Source organism: Meles meles, chromosome 20, assembly GCF_922984935.1.
Source record: "Meles meles chromosome 20, mMelMel3.1 paternal haplotype, whole genome shotgun sequence".
NCBI lineage: Eukaryota > Metazoa > Chordata > Mammalia > Carnivora > Mustelidae > Meles > Meles meles.
The window spans coordinates 2,066,404-2,080,745 of NC_060085.1; positions in this window are offsets into that span (position 1 = coordinate 2,066,404).

The window sequence follows — 14,342 nt, forward strand, 5'->3', positions numbered from 1 at the left end:
TCCGCGCCTCGGCACCGCCCCTGCAGCCCCTGACTGGACAATCCTCCCAGACCCTGCCCCCTGCGTCCTGAGTGACAAGCCGTCCGGACACACGTGGCCTCCCGGCGTGGGCTCGGAGCCGTACCCGCTCCCAGCGCTCGGACCTGCCGGCGCCTGCGACCCCCCCTGGACCTTGGAGTCCTGACTCCGTTTACCCGCGAGCTCCCCTCCTTGGGAGCCGGGACGGGAGGGGACGCACCGGAGCGGGTGGTGAACCCTAGGGTCGAGGGTTGGCCTAGGGGCAAGGTCAGAGTTCAGGTGGGCCTTTTGTTCAAGAACAAAGGTCCTCGCCGGTGACGTCACTGCGCGCTGGGCGGGGTCGGCGGGTTGACGGCAGGGGCCCCCGAGCTCGCCCCCGCTCCCCACCTCTGGGGCCTGAAGTCGGCGAACCGCCCTCTCCTCCGCCCACCGCAGGGAGGTGGGACCCCGGCTCTGCAGCCTGGCACGGGACCCCAGAATTTGGGGTCAGATGTGCTTTTTCCCCTTCACAGCAAGACCGCAAGACTGGAAGCAACTGACAGCGTTTGGGGGGCTTTGGGGCCTGCGGCCTGGGAGACCGAGTCAGACTCCGAAGTGCGGGCTTGTGCGGGCGGGAACACGCGGTTACATAAGTTGTTTTGAAAGGCCTGTGATTGGCGCTGGCGGAGTCCGCGCCGGCCGCCCCGCCCGCGATTGGCTGCCGGGCTCGCTACAGTGTTTCTATTTCCGTCGCGGGGGGAGACGTTCCCGGCGCCCGGCCGTGCCCCGCGGCAAAGTCAGAAGTGCGCGGCGCTCTGAGCGTTGGAGCGGAGGTGTGCGCGGAGCCGGCTTCCTCCGCGTCCTTCCGACTTTTTTTCCGCGGGACTCTTTTGGGGACGCCCTCGTGATTTTGAATCTTCACACCATACAAGGAAATGTCTTTGGGGTTCGTTTCTGAGTGCATCCCTAGAGAACTCTGCAACATAAAAGGCTGTGATATCCTGAAGGCAATCGAATGCCTCTTTCAACAGATTTAAAAGCAGTAAAAGCTGAAATAATTTATGTGGCACCGGAAACTCTCAGTAGACCACCGGCAGCGTTTAATAGGACCGCCCGTTTCAAAATAGGTCCCCCAGTTTTGGACAGAGAAGATACGAACTCCGGTGACATTGACCGTTCTATCTACAAACGCAATTATAAAAATTCATTTTCTCTGTTTTGCAGAAAGCTGTTATTCGCTTCCATAAAAATGAGTGTTCTGAGCGTTAAGAACAAAATTCATCTGAGTACATTTGAATACGTAATTGGCTTTATTTAATGATTCACGAATCAGGCGACCTCCCATCTTAGCAGTTGGAAAGGAGCTCCGAGGAGCTATGTAATAGAAAGCTTTTATAGGCAGAAGGGGTGCGGAAAAGAAGTTTCTAGCAACAGCTGGATTGTTTCCGGCAAGGCCACCTTCCTTTGGCGGGAAGGGGGTCTGTCCAGCAGATGATCTCACTGGTGCTGACCAGGCAATCACGGTGACTGGGGGAAGCCAAACCTGCAGTTTGATTAGGTGTTAAGTCTCAGCGTCGGCACCAGTGGGGGCTCGGCACCAGTGACTCCATTTGGGTCCTGTTGTTTCTTTTGTAACAAGAGGAACATATCTGAGAATGATTTCCCATATAGAAAGGGACTTCCAGTTAAAAATAAATCACGCTTGGGTGCCTGGGTGGCTCAGTGGGTTGGGCCGCTGCCTTCGGCTCAGGTCATGATCTCAGGGTCCTGGGATCGAGTCCCGCATCGGGCTCTCTGCTCAGCGGTGAGCCTGCTTCCCTCTCTCTCTCTCTCTGCCTGCCTCTCTGTCTACTTGTGATCTCTCTCTGTCAAATAAATAAATAAAATCTTTAAAAAATAAATAAATAAATCACGCTTGAATTATAAACTATTTATAGTGTCATATAGACAAGATTTAGAAACCTAAGACTTGCTGGGAGTATCAGCAATTGGGTTTCTTGTACATCTGGTCAATGTTGATGTAAAAAGTAAGGAGTTCACTTACCAGTGTTGTTTTCTTTGTTATAAAAAAGTAACACCGTAAACACATTGCAATAGGCTTTGCTTTTTTGATTCAATGAAAAGTAAATCCTACAGCTTCTCATTTCAGTTGGTGACTTTTGCGATCTTCCTAAAGGGGTGGAAATGGATAGAAATTGATCAACCAGTTCTCTCCAAATATATGCTGGGCTTATTTCCAAACTCTGGCTACTCAAATATGGCTCTCTGTTGGGGAAATGTAATTGAATACCGAACCTCCTGCCAACCTGGAAAATCCCTCACAAAGCTATGAGAGAAAGGACAAAGTTTTATTTCTGAATCAGCACTAAACCAGAATGTGACCTGCGTCCCAGGCAGTCCTCTAAGAGATTGCAAAGACAAAGAAATCTCTCCCACTTACAGAGCCAAGCAGAGGCCAGTCTTGACATACACGGTCTCAAGTTGAGCATCACCGGTCTTAACGGGACAGAAACCCACAGCCTTGGTCATACAATCGTGCCTCCTCGAGCCACCTGGGAACTGGGTGACCCTCTGTATTAGTTAATCAGCTTTATGCAAAGGGAAAAAAAAACAAACTTCTGGGGCACCTGGGTGACTCAGTGGGGTAAGACTCTGCCTTCGGCTCAGGTCATGATCCCAGAGTCCTGGGATCGAGCCCCACATCGGGCTCTCTGCTCGGCGGGGAGCCTGCTTCCCCCTCTCTCTGAGTCCCTCTCTGCCTACGTGTGATCTCTCTCTCTCTCTCTGTCAAATAAATAAATAAAATCTTTAAAACAACAACAACAAACTTCTCTTATCGTTATGACAGGTAGTTTTGCAACTGAGAGAGGGGTCCCCACAGCAGGTTAGGTTCCCACCCTCCCTGCAAACTGGAGGAAACCCCCACCTTGATGATAGCTCCCAGCAAAGACTCCTGGTGGATTTTCCGGAGCTGTACTTACATTTCAAAGGACAGAGAAAGGGTTTATAAACACGAATTCTCTAAAGAAAATGCTAAAACAACAACAACAACAGATGGGAGGAGCAGGGGAGGGAGAAATCCGTTCCCTTACTTTCAAAAGAGAGAATGAAAAGTCTTCCTCTGGATGTGATTTGCCCTTACACCTATAAACAAAGTAAATGTCAAGGGACCCACGCAGGCTTGAGAACCTCTTCCAGACTAACTGAGAAATCAAAACTGGGAGATGGGAGCACCCGGGTGGCTTAGTTAAGCATCTGCCTCCAGCTCAGGTCATGATCCCAGGCTCCTGGGATCGAGTCCCACATGGGGCTCCCTGCTCAGTGGAGAGCCTGCTTCTCCCTCATCCTCTGCCGCTCTTCCCGCTTGTGCTCTCTGGTTGACTCTCTGTCAAATTAAAAACAAACAAACAAAAAAAAAAACTTAAAAAAACTACATAGACAACACTTCATTATCACAATGAAGAAAATGATCATTTCTTTATATCTAGTCTAAATCTATATTTACTTTAATTATCCCCAAAATATTCTCTAGAGATGGTCGTCCTAACCAAGATCGAACACAAGCCACGCGTTGTCTGGCTTCTTATTCTGTAAATATTAGACTCTACAATTGATTTTAATTTTGGGGTGTGCACGTCTCTAAGTCGCTGGTCCAAAGGAATGGGACAGCCTTGGGCCCTCAGCGCAGGGACAGTGGGGTCAATGCAGGATGGGGCATTAAAAGTGGAAAATGGGGCAGCCTGGTGGCTCAGTCCCCTGAGCACATTTGTGCCAAGGGGTGTGTGGTGACCAGTTCTCAAGAGATCTGTGCTCCTTCCGGGGGCTCCCCACGCCACACGTGCCCCCGCTGCACCTGCTGACAAGGGAGGAAGGTGTTTGCGGGGTCCCCACACAGCTGTTGCTGGGGCCCCGGGGGCTTGAACCCTGCCTGAGCCCTGGGGCAGAGCTCCCCCACCCTGGGTGTGTGGGTGGTTCACCAGGAAGAATCATCACTCTCATGACTATCCCAGCGCTTGGCTTTTGGGTCACTGTTTACTCCTGATTTCTCTTCCAAAGATTCATTCAGTCCGAGGAATGCTGTGGAAATGTTTACTTGTGAGAATGTTCCAGAAAAAGACCTCTGAGTTAGGTCAAAAGCTGGCCTGCTGGCCAAATCCGACCCACAGGCTACTTTGGTCGAAGTTGTGTTGGAACACAGCCAGGTCTGTCTGCACGGACTGTCTGTGGCTGATCTCAGGGTGCAGGGCACAGCCAAGTAGCTGCCCCAGAAAACACGCAGTGGCAAGCCAAGAGTTGCCCGCTGGCCTCTGCCGGGAGAAGTTTGTGTTTGTTTCCTCCCGATTCATGCTTTTCACAGACTTTCTCCCGAGATACAACAGCTCTTGAACAAAAGCCATGTCTCTCGCACGTCTCCCCTGCTCCTTTGCTTCCTTCCTAACTTCTGGTACCGGCTTCCCCAACAGCAAAGGACAAGGACCTGACCCATGGTGAATCTTACCATTTGCACGCCACTGAACATCTTTTTTCCAAGAACATCCTGTTTAAAAGTTGGCTCCTTGACTTTTTTTTTCCCTAAGCAAACTCTGCACCCAACATGGCTCTCAAGCTCATGACCCTGAGATCAAGAGTCCCACGCTCTACTGCCTGAGCAAGCCAGGCGCCCCTGCCTCCTTGATTTTAAGTTGTTTCTTCCACTCTAAAATAAAATGGACCAAAAAATATATACTTATGGTCTTAGAAAAAAGTAACAACACTTAACAATAAAAAGACCAAAACAGGGGTGCATGGATGGTCTGGTCAGTTGGGTGTCCAACTCTTAGTTTCAACACAGGTCAGAATCTCAGGGTCGTGGGGTCCAGCCCTGCATCGGGCTCCATGCTCAGCGGGGCATCTGCCTGAGATTCTCTCCCTCTGCCCCTCCCTGAGCTCATGTGCTTGCTCGCTCTCTCTCAAATGAATCTTCAAAAACTTTAAAAATAAAAAGACCAAAACAAATTAAAATGGGCAATATATTTTAATAGATATGACTCCTAAGAAGACATACAAATTGCTAATAAGCAGATGAACAGACGCTCACCATCATTATTCATTAGGGAAATGCAAAATTATAACACACTACTTCACACCCCCTGGGAAGGGTATTATCAAAAAGACTGATGATAACACGTGCTGACCCGGACTCGGAGAAGCTGGAGCACATTGCACACGGCTGGTGTGAGTGTATAAATGGTGCGACCCTTCGGGAAACAGTTCTGCATAGGAAGTCAGAAACGGAGTGACGACAGGACCCAGCAATTCCGCTCCCAACATTCCCTTATTCAAGTCCCAACCCCAGCATGGCTGTATTTGCAGATGGGCTTTTAGGGAGGTGACAAAGGGAGGTCAGAGGGGTGAACCCTGATCCAACAGGACAGGTGACCTCCTAAGTGGGGACAGCAGAGAGCCTGCCAGGTGCGTGCAGTCTGGGAACGCTCACCTGCCCAGGCACCACAGACAGTTCCTCCCCCATGTCCTCTGCTCTTCTCAGAGACCCCGGGAGGTCAGAAGCACTGATGCCCTGATCCTGCGGGAAGATGTCGGATATGGGAGGCCACGGCAAGAAATCCCACATCTTCCCCAACCTGGAGCTGAAACCCCGGACTCCAGGGATCGGGTATGGGCAAGTCTGACTTTGGAGCAGCAGGGAGGGGCCACACCCGTGTGGACCACAGCTCATGGTTCACACGGGGCCCCGGCGTCAGGAGGACGCCGTGCCCTGTGCTTCCCAGAGGACAGGACCCTGGGCTATTACCCCTGAGCTCCTCACCCTGGCCCATGCCTGTGAGAACTGTGACAGCTATTCTCACAGGGTAAGCCTGCCCCCCGGGAGACACTCATGGTCGTCACTCCTGGGGGGCTGCTGGCATCCACATGGGCAGTGCCGGCGTGGAGAGACCCTGGTCTGGGTGACATGGGGCGAGGGCGGCCTTACCAGGCGGTGCCGGGTTCCTGTGGATCTCCTACGCACTCCTACAGAGAGGCTGCCCAGAAAGAGCCCAGCAACCCCACCGGGGGGGGGGTGTTCCTGGGGAGGACACCCAGTCCTGCCACACCCCACGGGCCTCAGAGCCTTCCCTGCATGGTCTCTCCAGGCTCTGGGCGCCTGGGTGGCTCAGTGGGTTAAGTGTCTGGCCCTTGATCTCAGCTCAGGTCACGGTCTCAGGGGCGTGAGATCGAGCCTGTGCGGGGCATGGAGTCTGCTGGGGATTCTCTCTCCCTCTGCCCCTTCTCCCCAGCCCATGTGCGTGCTCTAAAGAATAGATAAATATTTTCAAAACTACAATGAATAAAGGTTGCTCCAACACCTGCTAGGAAACGGAATGTAGCACTCTGCCTCAGCCGGGGGCTTGACCAGATGCACCCAGACCTGTCTGGGTCCCCCAGGGGCCGAGGACACTGGGGGCCTGGAGGCAACGCTCCAGACATGGAGGCCCCTGGGCTCCCGTCCGGGCTCCCCACCAGGACGTGGCACAGCACGTGGGCAGGGACAGGTCTGAGCGAGACCCCCACATCTGGGCAGAGCGGTCCTTCCACCCCTGTGCGGCTCCAAGACGGGAGGGGAGTGGAGCCCAGCCCCGGCTGGCTGCCCATCTCCAGGCCTTGGCAGGAGGCACCTGCATCTTTGGAGGAAAAGGAGGTCATTTTGAGGAAGGAGGGGTTGATTTTGCCCTCACCTGTGACCAGCTCTGGAGAAACCAGCAACCGTCCATCTCCTCCGTTCACTTCGTGGGGAAGCACAAGGCCCAGGGCAGGCAGGGCCAGGGGGCGGGCAGGGAGAGAGGGGCCTCAGGGCATGCACAGTGCATGAAGGGGCCACAACGTCCCCATTTGGCAGATTAGCTCAGAGTGAACTGGCTGCTGACTAGGCCAAGAAGGCCAGTGAGCTCAGAAATGGGGCTCCGGGATTGCCCCCCACCCCAAAAAATAACTCCTTCCGCATCTCAGACACCAGCCAGCGGGGCGCTGGGGCTTTCGTCCAGCCAGCCTCTGACATGACCACGAAGCATCCCCCAGCCTGTGATGGGACGGTGCCTACACACCCTCACCACCAAGCCCAGGGACCTGCTCCGGGCACCCATCTGGGGACATCAGCAGCCGGATCGCTGCAGGCTGGACAGTGGCGACGCTGGGATACCCCATTCGTCCTGCGGCCCCTCTGGGAAGTGTGCTTTCTGGAGTTGTGTGTGTAACACTGATCTACCGGCCGCCGATCAGACCCAACCTCAGATCCGTCCCCATCCCGGGCAAGCGGGTTTAATGTGAAATGGAGCACAGGCTTGTGAGTGAGGCACCCCACTGAGCGGCCAGGAGGCCACGGGGCGGCCACCGGGCACAGGCGGGCTCATTCAACTTCCGTAATAAGCCAGTGCAAGTGGTCAGCCTGGACCACCAACACAGAATCCCACGGACAGAACAGCTTCAACAGTAGACACTTGTCGTCAGGTTCTGGAGGCCTGGAGACCAGTGGACAGGGCTGGTTTTCTGGAGGCCCCCACTGGCTGGCAGACAGCCCCTCCCATGCCTCTCTGCCCCGGGAGTCAAGGTGTACCCTAACCTTTTTCTTCTAAGGACACCAGTCAGATTGGAAGAGAGCCCACACGAACTGCCTCATTTTACCGTAATCACTCTTCGAAGACCCATTCTCCAAGGCCACACTCCGAGGTCCTGGGGGGTCAGGGCTTCCACACAGGAATTGTGGGGGACACAACTGAGCCCGTACTCCCTGCAAAGGGGAGACTAGGATTTGGGTTCAAGAGCGAGCGGCACCCGTCGGATGAGAAGCGGGCACAGCCCAGGTGGGAGGCCAAGTCCAGGTCTGTCCGGCCGCCGGGATCAGCTCTGCCTCGCGCAGCAGCTCCGCGTGGGGCAGACGGGCACACAGACTTTCCCCATCTGAGAAATGGGTTCTGTCTCAGTCCTCTCCGGCCGCTATCACAGAATCCTGCAGACTGGCGGCTTACAGACAGACTGGCCTCGTGGTTCTGGAGGTTGGGAGTCCAAGATCAAAGCACGGGTGGCCCCTTGTCTGGGGGGAGGGGGTCCGCTTCCTAGTTGATGCCCATCGCCGTGCGGTGGCCAGCGTGAGGGAGCTCTCTGGGATCACTTCCCGGGGGTTAATGCCCTTCCTGGGACCCCGCCCTCCCGACACCCTGCCCCTGGGGGTCACAATTCAACACGGGGGTCTGGGGGGACATGAACCTTCGGGCCACAGCAGATACTAAGCGTGGGTATGAAAGGGTCAAAGCGGTGAGAGCTTCAGGATGCAGAAACACTGTTCGAAAAGGCCAAAGAGAATAAATTCCATTGGGACCACACGCTGGGTCTACGCAGCAGGGCTGTTGCGGGAGTCCACACGCACGCACGGGATCCTGGTTCGCAGAAACAGGCCTTGTGCGGGGCCTGGGTGGCTCGGTTGGTGAAGCGTCTGCCCTCAGCTCCCGTCATGGTCCCGGGGTCCTGAGTTCAAGCCCCACGTCGGGTGTACAGGACTTAAATAAAATAAATACACTTAAAAATACATACATATGCATTTTATTCATCAGGGGACCAAAACATACCCCTCATATGTATATGGTCTTGTCCGCGGCTGGTGGCCCACAGCTCCTAAAGCCCTTGGAATTTCCTAGAAGGGTGACGGTGTTGTCTTGTTACACTAATGAGCTGATTTTTTGGAAAGCCCTTCTGTCCCCTGAGGATGGGGCTGGCTGCCAGAATAACTTTCAGTCCCCCCCATCCCCCCTCAACCTGGGGGGGGGGGGGCCGGGGCGGGAGTCGTGAGGCCACCAAAGCCCGGAGACTTAGACAATCAGGACTACGGAACGAAGCCTCCAAGAAAAGCCGGGATGACAGGTTTTTGGCATTTCTATTTCGACAGCTTTCCCCCGTGGGAGCCAGGACGCTCCCCACTGCTGCCGAGCCACCTCCGCGGGGACAGAAGCGCCATTGTCTGGAACCTCGCCCTACACAGCTCATCTCGTCACGCGGCTGCTGATTCACAGCCTTGAGCTGACTGGGAAACGTGCTTCTCTGAGTTCTGTATAAATTAATGGAACCTGGGGAAGAGGTCGTGGACGCAGCGGGGGCTGAGAGCTGCTCCCCTCAAACGTGGGAATTGGGCCCAGGAACCCTAAGTGACTGTGGGAGAGTGTCCAGATGGGAGGACAAAGGGAGGAGACCCAGGAGGGGCTTCGACCGCCGCCCCCCACCTCCAGCCTCCATTCCACGGACCCTCACCTGCCTTAGGTCTGCCTGGAGCACAAGGCCGCCATCCCACCCCCTCGGGGCTCAGGAGACCTGGTCCTGGCCGATGGGCAAAGGCTCCCCCCACCCTGCTTCTGCTGCTCTCCTGGGGCAGCCCCGCCCGGCTGCCTGGCCAACTTCCTGTCTGGCCTGTCACATACCCTTCCCTGTCCCACTCCACTCCTCCCTCTGGCCTGGACTCCCACCCCCAAACCTGCAACATCCAGGGTCCCACCATCCCCAACAGGGAGGGCCCCGTGCTCCGTCCTCCGTGCCTGCCCCCCTCGTCATCACCTGCAAGGGTCTCCCCTCCGCGGTGTGAAACGGGAGGTGCACCTGCTAAGCTTCTGTTACGTGAGCCCGTGACCTTCCCCGGAACCAGAGTCTCTGCAGAGGTCACTAGTTAGGAGGACATCACACCGGAGAGGGCGGGTCTCTATCCTGTGCCCAGTGTCCTTATCAGACCCAGGACAGCCATCAGCCGGCTGAAGCGAGGAGGGGCAGGAAGGACCCCCCTGGATCTTTCAGAGGGTGTCGCCCCGTGAGCCCTAGATCTGAGGGACAGGCTGAGTTCCCCTTGCTGCACGCCATCCCGGTCCGGGGGCCTTCCCATGCTTAGACCCTGCGTCTGCTGACCCAGACCCCCCAGCTGACTCCCCTGTCCCTCCAGCCTGCCCTGCCTTCCCCCTGTACACAGACCCCCTGAAAGGCCCTGACTGCCAGCAGCGCCCCAAGTGCGATCCAAGCCCTGCCCTCCGCCCCAGCAGCCCGGACCCGGCCTCCTGCACCTGACCCCCACCCCACGATCCAGGAGAGACAGAACTGACGGCCAGAATTCACTCGAAACCTCCGGGTCTGCGGGACGGGCACTGGGGGAGAGAGGAAAGGCAGGCTGGAGGCTGGAGGGAATGCACGCCAGACGTACGTGTTGACAAGGACGTGGACTAGAAACACACAGAGAATCCTTAAGCCTCAGCAACAGGAAAATGGAGGACTCCATCAGCAGGCAGAGGATCTGAACAGACTCCTCCCCCGAGATGCAGAAGGCAAAGGGCACACAGAGATGCTCCCCCCACACACACACCGTCAGGGACTGGGGTGAAAGGAACAAGGAGCCACCAGGCCCCGCTGGCTGGAATGCCCCACATCCGGACGCCTGTGTCCCCAAGCGCCAGCGAGGAGGAGGAGGAGGAGACACAGCAGAGAAGCTGGTCGGCCACTCCGCAGTCACTCCAATGACTTCTGACACGACCGGACAGGCTCTTCCCCCGCGAACCCGCTGTCGTGCTCCTGGGCGTTCACCAAAGGAGCGGGAACACATGTCCGCACAGAAGCCTCGCACAGGGCCGCAGACAGCAGCTGTATGCCTCACGGCCAAACCCCGGAACGGTGAGATGCCCCTTGCTAGGTGTGTGGATAAATGAACTGTGGGACCGGCTGGCAGGGGAATATTATTCAGCCCTGAAAAGGAACAAACTACCAAGCCATGAAAAGACACGCAGGAATCTGAAGCACATACGACTAAGAAAGGCTAATCCTACGATTCCAACTCTGCCACATTCTGGAAAAGGCGAAACTACGGAGACAGCACAAAGATTGGCGGTTGTGGGGCTCATGGGAAGGAAGGGACACGTGGCCAGGCAGAGGGTGGGGACGTGGAGGGCAGAGAACTACTCAGATACAGCAGTGGTGGAGACATGTCACACATCTGTCCGAACCCAAACGTCGACAGGACTTCGGTTAATGATCTATCAGTTTCGGGGCGCCTGGGTGGCTCAGTGGGTTAAAGCCTCTGCCTTCGGCTCAGGTCATGATCCCAGGGTCCTGGGATCGAGCCCCGCATCAGGCTCTCTGCTCAGCAGGGAGCCTGCTTCCTCGTCTCTCTCTGCCTGCCTCTCTGCCGAATTTTCTATAAATCTAAAACCACTCCAAAAAATAAAGTCTAGGGGCACCTGGGTGGCTCATGGGTTAAAGCCTCTGCCTTCAGCTCAGGTCATGATCCCAGGGTCCTGGGATCGAGGCCCACATCGGGTTCCCTGCTCAGTGGGGAGCCTGCTTCCCCCCCCCCACCTCTGCATGCCTCTCTGCCTACTTGTGATCTCTGCCTGTCAAATAAATAAATAAAGTCTATTGAGGCGCCTGGGTGGCTCAGTCAGTTCAGCATCTGCCTTCTCCCAGGGTCCTGGGATCAAGTCCCGCATCAGGCTCCCTGCTTAAGAGAGAGCCTGCTTCTCCCTCTGCCTGCTGCTCCCCCTGCTTGCACTCTTTCACAAATAAAATCTTTAAAAAAATAAAGTCTATTCATTTCAACAAAAATTTAAACACAATTAAGATTATATTAGAGGCTCAGTCAGGTAAGCGTTCAACTCTTTATTTCAGCTCAGCTCAGGATCTCAGGGTGGTGAGATCGAGCCCCGTGCTGAGCTCTGAGGTGAGCTTGGAGTCAGCGTGGATTCTCTCTCCCTCTACCCCTCCCCCACCCACTTGCACTTGCCCACTCTCCCTCTTAAAAAAAAAAAAAAAGACATTATACACACTGCTTTGTAACATTTTTTAAAAAATATAATATTTATTTAACAGAGAGAGACACAGTGAGAGAGGACACAAGCAGGGGAGCTGGAGAGGGAGAAGCAGGCTTCCCCGCCAAGTAGGGAGCCCGATGTGGGGCTCCATCCCAGGACCCTGAGATCATGACCTGAGTGGAAGGCAGACGCCCAATGATTGAGCCATCCAGGCACCCCTGCTTTGTAACATTTTTAACAACACGTTTTCGGGGCACCTGGCCGCCTCAGTCAGTGGAACATGAAACCTGACCTCAGGGTTATGAGTTCAGCCGCATGTTGGGTGTAGAGATTACTTGGCTCAGTGGGTTAAGCCGCTGCCTTCAGCTCAGGTCATGATCTCAGGGTCCTGGGATCGAGCCCCACATCGGGTTCTCTGCTCAGCGGAGAGCCTGCCTCCCCCTCTCTCTCTGCCTGCCTCTCTTGTGATTTCTCTCTGTCAAATAAATAAAATCTTAAAAAAAAAAACAAAACTACAATCTTGAAGCGATACAACATTTCCCTGTGTTGTCAGATAACCTACAATTTTAATGACGAGTTCATAGCTGTTAAAGAGAACAGCTATTTGAAGGACAATACCATTTGCATTAGGTAAGCTCTCCAAAACCACTCAAAAGCTCTATACTCGGCGCGCCTGGGGGCTCAGCGGGTGAAACCTCTGCCTTCGGCTCGGGTCATGATCTCAGGGTCCTGGGATCAAGCGGCATTAGGCTCTCTGCTCAGCGCCTGCTCCCCACCCCCACCCCCACCTCTCTGCCTGCTTGCTATCTCTGTCGAGTAAGTAAATAAAATTTAAAAAGAAAAAAGCAGCGCCTCGGTTAGATTTCATTAGTCCGGGCGCAAATACAGGGAATTTGTCGTATTGGCCTCGAGCTTTCCTTTGATCGAACTGCCCCCGTTAAAGAACGCACAGACCAGTATTCTAAACGCCCCGAACACGGATTCAAGAACCTCGAACCTCGCTGTGTCAACATGCACCGTGACACCAACGAGGCTTCGCCACTTGCGGGGTTCGCCGCGCTCCTTCCGCAGGTGTCGGCGGGAGGCGGAAACCCAGCCGCTCCGGTACGAGGACGACCACGCGCGGCAACGGCCGAGCCCTTCCGCACCAGCCCGGCCCCGTGTCCCCGGGCAGAGGCCGCAGGCACACCCCGCGCAAGCACGGCGGCGGCTCCCTCGGGCGGCCAGAGCGCGCACGACCTCGGAGACCGCGGGGCGCGGCGGGGAGAGGGAGGGAGGGAAGCCTCGTCCCGGGCTGTGGGCGGAGGCTCGCGGACGCGGAGGGAGGCTCGGGCGGGCCCGGCCTCGCCGGATCGGCTGCTGCTGGCCGCCGGCGGGAGCTCCGTGCGGCCCCCTACTGAGTGCTTCCGGGACGCTCCGTCTGTCCGGTCCGCACGGGTCCGACGGCGGCGGCTCCCGACGCGGACAGCCCGTCAGAGCGCTTCGGCTCCTCCCCCGCCCGGTCCCCCCGCGAGCCGAGAGGCCGTGCCGCAGCCGAGACGCGGCCGGACAGCACGGACCACGGCCGCCCTGCCCGAGCCCCGCGGCCGACGGGCGGCAGCCGCGGCGCATCCCAGCCGGCCCGGCCCTCAGCCTCCACGCCGGGGTCGGACGGCGCGCCCCGCTGGCTCCGCGCCATGCCTCGTCTCCGCGCCAGCGTTCGGGCTCGGTCAGGCCCACAGGACACGGGACCCCGAGCGCGTCCCCAGCCCCGGACCCTCGTCCCGCACCGGCCTCCGCTGGGCCCGGCTGAGCACGCCCCGGAAACGGCCCCGCTCCCGCTGCCCCCCCCCCCCCGTCTGAAGCGCTTTCCGTTTCCGGCGGAGGCGCCCGCGGGTCGCCGGGACTTCGGCGGCCGCCACGTCTCCTCCGCGGTCCCCTGCGCCCGGGCCGGTACGCGGACGCGCAAGGGACGCACCAGCCGGGCCGAGAGCCCCCGGCCTCCCGCGCCTCCTCCGCGGGGTTGCGCCGGCTCTCCGCCAAAACGACCCGCTGCCCTGGAAGCCCGCCCCAGCCGCCGACCGGGCTCTGTCGGTACCGCCCGCGCGCCCGAGCCCGGGGCCGCGGGACACCGGAGCCACGAGCGGCCGCCGTCACTTCCGGCTCCGGGGTCGAAAGGGGTGAGGCTTCCGGGGATCGGGATAGGCAGGCACTCAGAGCTGGGCGGGCCGGGCCGGGCCGCGTCCTCCAATCACCGGGCGGAAACACTCTACTCCCCGCCCACCAGGAACGCTGAGGGGCCCAGGACCGAATCCTGGCACCCAGGTCTGGGTAAACAAAACAGCCCGTGGGCGCGGCTAGAACACGCTCTGTGGGCGTGGCCTGAGGCCTGGCTCCTCCCCCGGGCGTGGCTATGGGCGTGTCTCAGGTAATGGGTGACGGGTCCTGAGAGTTTTTCCCGTGGCCTTTTGTTTTTAAATGGAAGTGAGATTATTTCATACACACTATCTCTGCAATTAACTTTTCTTCTTCTTCTTCTTTTTTTTACTTTTTTTTTTTTTTTTG